Source organism: Colobus angolensis, unplaced genomic scaffold (genome assembly GCF_000951035.1).
Source record: "Colobus angolensis palliatus isolate OR3802 unplaced genomic scaffold, Cang.pa_1.0 Scaffold112, whole genome shotgun sequence".
Taxonomy (NCBI): domain Eukaryota; kingdom Metazoa; phylum Chordata; class Mammalia; order Primates; family Cercopithecidae; genus Colobus; species Colobus angolensis.
In genome coordinates, this window is record NW_012112253.1 from 7610450 (window position 1) to 7620225 (window position 9776).

The 9776-nt window shown below is 42.8% G+C and overlaps 1 protein-coding gene across 2 annotated transcripts in view; it reads right to left on the reverse strand.

The window, feature by feature from the left end:
• Positions 1-9776, reverse strand: part of MCTP2 (multiple C2 domains, transmembrane 2) — a 194614-nt gene that overhangs the window by 184007 nt on the left and 831 nt on the right. The window lies entirely within an intron of this gene.

Genomic DNA, 9776 nt, shown 5'->3' on the forward strand with positions numbered 1-9776 from the left:
ACAAACCTGACAAAAACAAGAAATGGGGAAAGGATTCCCTATTTAATAAATGGTGCTGGGAAAACTGGCTAGCCATATGTAGAAAGCTGAAACTGGATCCCTTCCTTACATCCTATACAAAAATTAATTCAAGATGGATTAGAGACTTAAATGTTAGATCTAAAACCATAAAAACCTCTGCTACTTTCTAGCTTTCTGTCTTTGAAAAATATACCTAAAATTCAAGACATGGGAACATCTCTCAATGGGTCAAAACAGATTCTTACAGGTTGTTAGAATAATTAAATGACTCAATGGGTATTTACTGAAAGCCTTTTCTCAGACAGATACTGTGCGAGGGCTCTTTGTATGTACAGGAAACCAAATAGATGTGGTCTGATAATATTTATATAGAAATTAGCAGAGTTCTTACACATAAACCCTCAGTAAGTAGTACTAGATTGGTGTTGCTATTCTATTATTTTTTATTATTATTAATTATATTAGTAATAGTCATAAAACAGCCTATGTGTTTGGGAAGAATGGATCAAAAGAATTTGATGAAGGTGGTCAGTAATCTGACTCCCTTTCTTAGCTCCCTCCAACATTCCCCACCGAAAGTGACTAGGACAAAGTCAGAGACTGGCTGACTAAGCCTCGGGATGGTGCCATTTTCCCTCTGCACACAGCCCAGCAGCCTGTGCGCCATTTCTCCATACCTTTTGTCCAAGGCAAAGCTTGGACTTACTGCCATACCCAGTGTCTACAGCAGGCACAGCAAGCACTGCCCGTGTGCTGCCAATTCCTTCTGCCCTATGAGCAATGCAGCATTGAGCCCATGGGGTTCCTGTGAATCCCACTCATTCAGTGTACTAGGCAGTTGCGATGGTCAGCTAGAGCTGCCTGGCAGGATACATGATGTCCTACATGATGTAGTTTCTGTTCACTTCTCTGCCATCTCCTCCCATTGCCCCCTCACTGCCTCTTCTCCAGCCTTACTGCTTCCTTTCTCTTCCTGAAACATCAGGGACACTCCTGCTATCCTGGGGCCTTTATGCTTGCTGTTTCTCTTTTTCTGGAAGGCTTTTCTCTAGCTATGCACGCAATCCACTTCCTCACCTCCTCCGTATCTCTGAGTGAAGGTTATCTTCTCGGAAGAGGTCCTTCCTGACCACTCTGTACAAAATGATAACACCTCCCACCCCCAGCACCTACTCTGCTTGCTTTCTCTCCATGACACTTTATGTTCTGATTATATCTATAGCATGCCACCTTTCCCAGTGGAAACTCCATGAGGGAGGCAACTTTTTTCTATTTTGTTGACTACTGTCTCCCTAGCGTCTAGATCTGCATCAACACAAGCAGGCATTTAACAGGTGCAAAGGAAAGAAGGGAAGGAAGAAGAACAGGGAGACTGAGCCCATGATGGACCCTGAGATGTGGCTGACACACCTGCCTCTCTTGACACACCATCACATGTTGAGGTACGACTTTCGAGATCACAGAAAAATAGTAAAAATTACGTCATTGAAGTGTAGAGAAACTGACGTACTTGTTTAATTTTGCAACCTGGAGGTCCTTTCCTCTCCTCTGTGGTTTTTCACTCTGCTCCTCTGTGGTCACTAACCTGAAACTATGCAGTTGCCAAGCAATTTCTGGAAATATTTCACTGGGGAACTTCTCTAAATCACTCAACTCACCCACGTAAGCATGCGCCAAAGCTAGTTATTCACGACTCCAACTGCCAAATGAAATGTCAGGGAAGGACATACCCCATTGTGGAATTACATGGATTATGGGAAGGGGGAATGATCCTTTCTTTCGTAATTATTAGTTATTGACTATGACAATGAGCCCATTCAATCTTGATAATTATCCTTGTGTTTAAAAGGACACAGTGGACCCAGAAAAATAAATGTCTTCCTTTTGTGATCAACTTTTTTTGATCTCCAGTTCTGAGTTCTCCCATTTGCAGAATTGTACTTCCAAACTCATGTTATACACATAGTTCTGTGCACAGTCCCAGGATTCAGACAGTCCTGGAGTTAGATCCTGTCTCTGACACTTACTACCTGGATGACATTAAGCAAGTCACTAAAATTCCCCAAACCTCTATGTCATTCTGAAAAATAAGCAATGTTAAAAATAATTATAAACACTAATGAATACCACCACAATCATGGCAGTGAGCACTTGTTAGGTGCTTGTGACTGCCAGGTACCAGGCTAAGACCTTCATATTCTTCAAGCCCCACAGACAAACTTAACTACTCTGTATTATTCTCTGCCTATCTGAGTCTTACTCATTCTCAAAAGGAGTTCTCTTCAAGCCTTTCCTGACCACCCTGCTCAGAATAACCTCCCCCACTTATCTCAACGGGTTATCTAGCACTGAGTAGAGACTGGTTGGTACTGCTGGCCATTTTTTCCAGTGTCTGTGTCTAATCCCAGTTTCACCATCAACACCTACAGCAAGAACCAGAATAGACCATATGTATTTTCTAAATACTTAGCTGATTTTACAATGCACGTTAAAAGTGTCTCATAAAATAAGTACTAGGAGAATGCTGACTAGAGGAGAAAATGAGAAAAAAAACCAGATAAGGAGAAAAAAAATAAAAAATAAGTTCCTCTTCCTCTGAGTTCCCTTAACTTTAGCTTCTTCACATTTAGTTTGACACTTGGAAACTCCTTTCTTTAGGGCCCTACCCGCCTAGGGACTCCATGTATCACCCTTCCCCAATGCAACTAAATTTCTCATGGCTTTCCGGGCCTTTGGCAGTGGCTGGAAAGCCAACTACAGTGATAATATGAATCAATATACATGCATACCATATAAGCAAGGTTTGCAGAAAGGCTGGGAGAAGAAGAAAAATGACATTTCTACTCTTTAAGAGCTTTTACTCTAACAAGAGAGACTGACTGCTAAACAACTGGGTGTGTATACACACACCCCTATATAAAGGTACATATATATATACACTCCCATACATATATATCCACATGTGTGTGTATGTGTGTGGCGATATTGGTATGTGGCAGTAGTCTATAGTGCTCTCACCTCCTCTTTAGCCACAAGTCTTGGTGAAGAGCAATGAGATTGTCCTCTGAGGCTAAAAGTGTTAAAAGACCAGAGTTAGTCAGCTCAGGCGACTAGAACAAAACACCACTGACTAGGTGGCTTAAACAATAGAAACCCACTTCCTGCCTTGCAGATGACTCCTTTCTCACTGTGTCCTCACATGGTGGAGAGTGAGAGACCTCTGGTGTCTCTTTCTCTTGTGTGAGGACACCAGTTCCATTGGATCAGGGCTCCACGCTTCTGATCTTACTTATCCTTAATCGCCTCCTACAGGCTGTATCTTCAATAGTCATGTAAAGCTTAGGGATTCAGCATAAGAACTTGGTCTTGGGGACACAACTCAATCCAAGCAATGACTCTTTATCCGTCAGCATCTAGACATACAAAGTCACCTAAAGGAGACAATATGGGTGCCAGGCCACCATGATATCAGCCTTACTGAAGTGATAACATACAATTAATGAAATAATGTGTCAATCAAAAAAAGGGAGAGGTCATGCCAGGAAGCCTCAATAAAAGTTTGGACTTGTTCAGAAGGAAGGAGAGAGAGCCTATGCCACAGGACTTTAAAATCCAGGCTTCCTGGACTAAGTGGGCTCACAGAGATGGATGGATAAAGGTGGCTCTAGCAGACAAAGTGTGAGTATGTCAAGTTCTAATTTATGGCTCAGTACTTATTGTGAGATGGATGGTGTATGAAATGCCATTCAGCATGGAGCCCATGCATTCTCCCTGCAGTGTGCCGATCCCTGCACCAATTTTCCCAATTCTTATGTGACTTCTCCTAAAGGCTGACTGTGGGGAGGAAATGCATTTCAAGTTTTTCCAGGCCTTGAGATAATAATTTCTCCTAACTGGTTAATGAAGTAGGCATTGATTATGATTGGACTTTCTGTGTGATTTGACAACAACGAAGAATGAGCTGTTTACATCGAAAGAACATTAGAGTATTTACTTTTTTATTACTATTTGAGATGGCATCTTGCCCTGTCACCCATGCTGGAGTGCATGGGCACAATCACAGCCCACTGCAACCTCCGCCTCCCAGGTTCAAGCAATTTTCGTGCCTCAGACTCCTGAGTAGCTGGGACCACAGGCATGTGCCACCACGCCCAGCTAATTTTTAAATTTTAGTAGAGACAGGATTTCACCATGTTGGCAAGGCTGGTCTTGAACTTCTGACCTCAAGTGATCCGCCCGCATTGGCCTCCCATAGTGCTGTGATTATAGGAATGAGCCACCACATCTGGCCTAGAGTCTTTAAAGTATTTAATTCTCATGGCAAGTTAGTTGTGCTTGTCATTTACAGCTCAGACTCACTACCATTTGGTTATGAGTCAGTCCTCTGAGCTAGACGACCACTGGATGGTGAGTACGTGCACGCAGATTTTCTCAAGGACTTACTCAGTGATGCCCTTGCCCAGGACCAATTTGCCTTCCCCTCTCTACCTCCTCTTCTTGTTGTAATCCCTTCTGTCTACAGATTTCTCCACAAAACAGACTGAGGTTAGTGCTCAGAGTAAAAATGACATGCTATGAAAATGAAGGCAGGCTGATTATTACACCCATCACAGAGTTGGAAAAAGCACCACAGAGAAGGTTTCCACTAGGCTTTGAAGAATGGGAAGGATTTCAGTAGAACAAAATGAATATGAGATAGATGATATGCTTGGTTCTGTGTCCCCACCCAAATCTCATCTTGTCCCCACCCAAATCTCATCTTGTAGCTCCCATAATTTCCACATGTTGTGGGAGGGACCCATGGGAGATGACTGAATCATGGGGCGGCTCTTTCCCATGCTGTTCTCGTGATAATGGGTCTCACGAGATCTGATGGTTTTATGAGGGGGAGTGTGACAGTTAATACTGAGTGTCAACTTGATTAGATTGAAGGATATAAAGTATTGATCCTGGGTGTGTCTGTGAAGGTGTTGCTAAAGGAGATTAACATTTGACTCAGTGGGCTGGGAAAGGCAGCCCCACCCTTAATCTGGGTGGGCACATTCTAATCACCTGCCAGTGTGGCTAGAATATAAGCAAGCAGAAAAATGTGAAAACAGAGACTGACCTAGCCTCCCAGCCTACACCTTTCTCCCATGCTGGATGCTTCCTGCCCTCGAACATCCGACTCCAAATTCTTCAGTTCTGGAACCTGGACTGCTTGCTCCTCAGCCTGTAGATGGCCTATTGTGGGACTTTGTGATCATGTGAGATAATATTTAATAAACTCATATATATATATGGAATATATATGTGGAATACATATATACATATATACACATATATATATGTGTGCAAGGGAGTTTCCTTGCACAAGCTCTCTCCGTTTGCCTGCTGCCATCCATGTAAGACATGACTTGCTCCTCCTTGCCTTCTGCCATGATTGTGAGGCCTCACCAGCCATGTGGAACTGTAAATCGTCCATATTAAACCTCTTTCTTTTGTAATTTGCCCAGTCTCATTATGTCTTTATCAGCAGCATGAAAGTGGACTAATACAGTAGATAATAGAGGAGGAAACATGTGAGATGACAAATGATGACCCCATAGAACATGAAAAGCAGGGAAAGTAAGAGTCTACCATTATTCACAAGTGTTTGGCTTGAACGACTAGGTGAATAATGGTGATATTGCCAAGAAATCATGGTCTCTGTTTGAGGTGGTTCTTCAGGCAGACAGTGAATTTTTTTTTTTTTTTTTTTTTGAGGCGGAGTCTCGCTCTGTCACCCGGACTGGAGTGCAGTGGCCGGATCTCAGCTCACTGCAAGCTCCGCCTCCCGGGTTTACGGCCATTCTCCTGCCTCAGCCTCCGGAGTAGCTGGGACTCCAGGCGCCCGCCACCTCGCCCGGCTAGTTTTTGTATTTTTAGTAGAGATGGGGTTTCACCGTGTTAGCCAGGATGGTCTCGATCTCCTGACCTCGTGATCCGCCCGTCTCGGCCTCCCAAAGTGCTGGGATTACAGGCTTGAGCCACCGCGCCCGGCCAGACAGTGAATTCTATCAAGACAAGTCGAAAGTAGGTTCCTATGAGACATCCAGTAGGGTGTGGATCCAGAGCTCAGGAGAGAGTCTGGCTAAATCCTCTTCCACCAACATATCCTTTCTTCTAAGCATACGTTCTCACCTTTTGATTTACAGCTAGATTTGGCACTTGTAATATTTTAGGCTCTGCCTGTCCTGTTTCTCACATTCCTTCTTCCTTGCCCCTCATCCTTACTTTCCTCTTTTGCCCCATCATTCCGTTTCCCCGTAACAGTAGACTAACATTTCACTTTCTTTGCTGATGCTGGTGGGCCTGGAGGTGACTGTAGAATTCAGACATTGCTGATATTTGAGGCCCTGTTCCTCTGCCACAGGCTTAACCTGGCACCAGAGCAGTGTTGGTACACAACAGAGGAGGCAAAGCCCTAGGGGTCCCCTCAGGCCACAGATGCTCACTCCTTGCTTGACCCCTCTGGAAAGCTAAAAACAAAGTAAGTTAAGCTGAGAACACTGGACAAAAATCTGATTATCCTTGCTCCACACCAGGCTTGCCACATGCCAACTCCTTCCTTCCTCCTTCATTTCTTCCCCATTCCACAAAAGGTATAGAAAGTCACTGGCTATTAACTAGGAAGAAACAGATAAGCCAGATCTATAATACAGAAGAACCAATTCCCAAACTCTCAGGTGACATGAATTCTGCAGGAATTCCCTGTTTGTTAAAAAGAAAAAAAAAAAAAGCAGAAATGATAAATTCAGAGTTAAAATCAACATCATATTTCAACTAAAAAGTTTACACCTGCCTGAACCTCTAATTTCAATTATCATATAAAATGAAGTTGAGTTTTTCAAAAACCACAAATGTTGATTTTAATTAAATCATAAACTAAAGAAAACTCACAGGAAAAACACGAACAAATACCCAAGTAACCTGAATGCACACATTGCTATCATTGTTTTTGTATTAAACAAGTAACAGCTGAGCACACACTATGTGCTATGTGCAAGGCATGAAGCTAGACTCTTAGAAGACAAAGACAAATGTGTCTCCCCAGCCACGCCAATCCTCCAGATTAACACAGCCTAGTGGAGAAGATAAGTAAGGGAGCCCCTCTTCTGTACCATATGATAAACTGGCAGTGGGACAGGCCCTTAAACATCATACTCCAAGTTCTTCAGTTTTGGAACTCAGACTGGGTAGTGGGACAGGCCCAGCTCAAACAGGCAGGACTGAGAGGAGGAGCCACTGAGGAGGGTGGTAGGTGGGCAGACCTAGACTACAAGGGATCCTAGGGGTCTGATCAGCAGCACGCCTGTCCCTCTGTCCTCTGCAAGCCTGTCACACCCAGCAAATCTATGGCACTCAAGTAGTGAGAACCTCAACCCTGAATGGTAGAATCAGTCTTGGTCTTTGTTTTGTACTTTCTAGGTCAGAAAAAGAGGAGCAAAAGATTCATTTTTGAGAACAAAGGTTAAAAAAATGGTTGCATTAAAAGGGAAAATCCAATGACCAGAATAACCTGTTCTTGAAGGAATCTGCCTATTCTAAGCTTTCTGAATTTAGCCTGCAGAAGATAAAACAGCCAACCCAACAACCCCTCATCTACTATCATGGACCAGCCCGCCCTTCCAGACACACATCACACCACAAAGCTCCCAGAGCCTCCAATCCAGGTAGAGCAAAACACTCATCACCCCAACAGCACCCATCCACACTTCAGGCCTGTGATCACCAGCTTTCATCACCTGGCAAGCACACTATCCTCTGTGCCAACTTGGACACTGCTCCACAGATAACATGCCCTCATTTTCCACACACTGATCCCCTCCTTCCAATGAGCTGCCAGGAGACCAAGCTGAAACGTTTTGCAGGTACAGCTCTGATATCCAGTTGGCTCTTATGCTCTGCTTTGCAGTGTATGATCTCCCAGAAAATCATAGTTGGAGGGCAGGGTCACTTTCTTACCCATCTCTATTTCCAATAGCAACTTTCACACTGCCTGGCCTAGAGTAGCAATCAAATATTTCTGTTTAGTCAGCAAAGACAATAAAAGTTCTTATTAAATTATTTTTATTATCTTTATTTATTTTTTATTTTTTATTTTTTGAGACAGAATCTCACTCTGATGCCCAGGCTTGAGTGCAGTGGTGCGATCTTGGCTCACTGCAAGCTCTGCCTCCCGGGTTCATGCCATTCTCCTGCCTCAGACTCCCAAGTAGCTGGGACTACAGGCGCCTGCCACCACGCCCAGCTAATTGTTTTGTATTTTTAGTAGAGACAGGGTTTCACCATGTTAGCCAGGATGGCCTCAATCTCTTGACCTCATGATCCGCCCATCTTGGCCTCCCAGAGTGCTGGGATTACAGGCATGAGCCACCGTGCCCGGCCACAACAAAAAAAGTTCTAAATTGTTTAACAGCAGTTGCTTCAAAAAAATTCCTTCTGAGTATGAAAATGTGAGCATATCAAAGCCAAGAAGCCCACTTATATTTTCTGGTCAGGAAAAAATAGATGAAGATTAACTTTATTATATAATTCAACATGTTACCTTCCTTATACTGACCTGATTTAATAATCTACTTCATTTGCATATTGTTGAGTAGAAACATGTATTTCAAATTTATAAATAACTAAAAAGTCAGAAAAGGTTTACAAAATGGATTTTCTAAAATGTAATGCCAAATAAAAAACCAGTTAAAGTCATTTATGAGTAGTAGTGTCTTCATACAGTAATGCTTGCTAACGCATAAGGCCGTGATAGCCTCCAAACATCCATGGTCCCTCCTCCAGTGAAACCTCAATATATGGAATAAGCAATTAGTTTTGTTTCTAAAAGTGAAACTAAAAATCCAAGTTGAACAGCCAGTTTCCTATGCAATTGTAACACTAACCCGGAACACAGAAAAAGTAACCCCTTACTTCAACATGGAAACCTACTTTAGTGTCAGTAATGAGACTTTTTAAAAATAATTAATCAGTCACTTAAATCATGAGTTGGTAATCTGGGGATTTAATTTAAATTATATTCACCTTTGAAATAGAATATTTGTGTCACTATATTTGGTTAATCGTATTGAAATACTAAAGTTTTGTTAACTTCTTTTAAAAGAATGCATGTGAAGTCCTTCACAGGTGGGTGCACACACACGTGTAAAACAGAAGGAAGTTCACATCTTCAGGCAGTCAAATGGGGACGTCCATTCATACACTTCTTAGGAGTAATCATATGCATGGTTTGTCTACAGGTATGACTGGGCAACGGTGTAGTGAGAGAGACAAACATACACTTAAAAAAGAAATTCCAGGAAAAGTTATGCACTTAATTTCTTTGCCAGGAGACAGATAAAAGAGAATTCATCCAATATGGCTTTTAATGTCCTAAAGTATTCTGGAAGAGTTACTTGTAAAAGCTTTAAAATACACAGAGGTCAATCCTAAAACTAATGGGAACACCGGGTGCAATCAATATTGCATTAATTTAAATTCCTGTAAACAACATTCTCCCCATCTGAGCTAACCACGAAAATAACTCCTAACCAAATTTTCCAAGGGAAGGGAAAGGGGAAGAGGGAGGGGGAGAGGGAGGGAGAGAAAGGGAGAGAGGGAGAGAGACAGGGAGAGAGGGAGGGAGACAGGGAGAGAGGGAGGGAGACAGGGAGAGAAAGGGAGAGGGAGAGAGAGGGAGGGAGAGAGAGGGAGAGGGAGGGATAGGGAGAGAGAAGGAGACAGAGGGA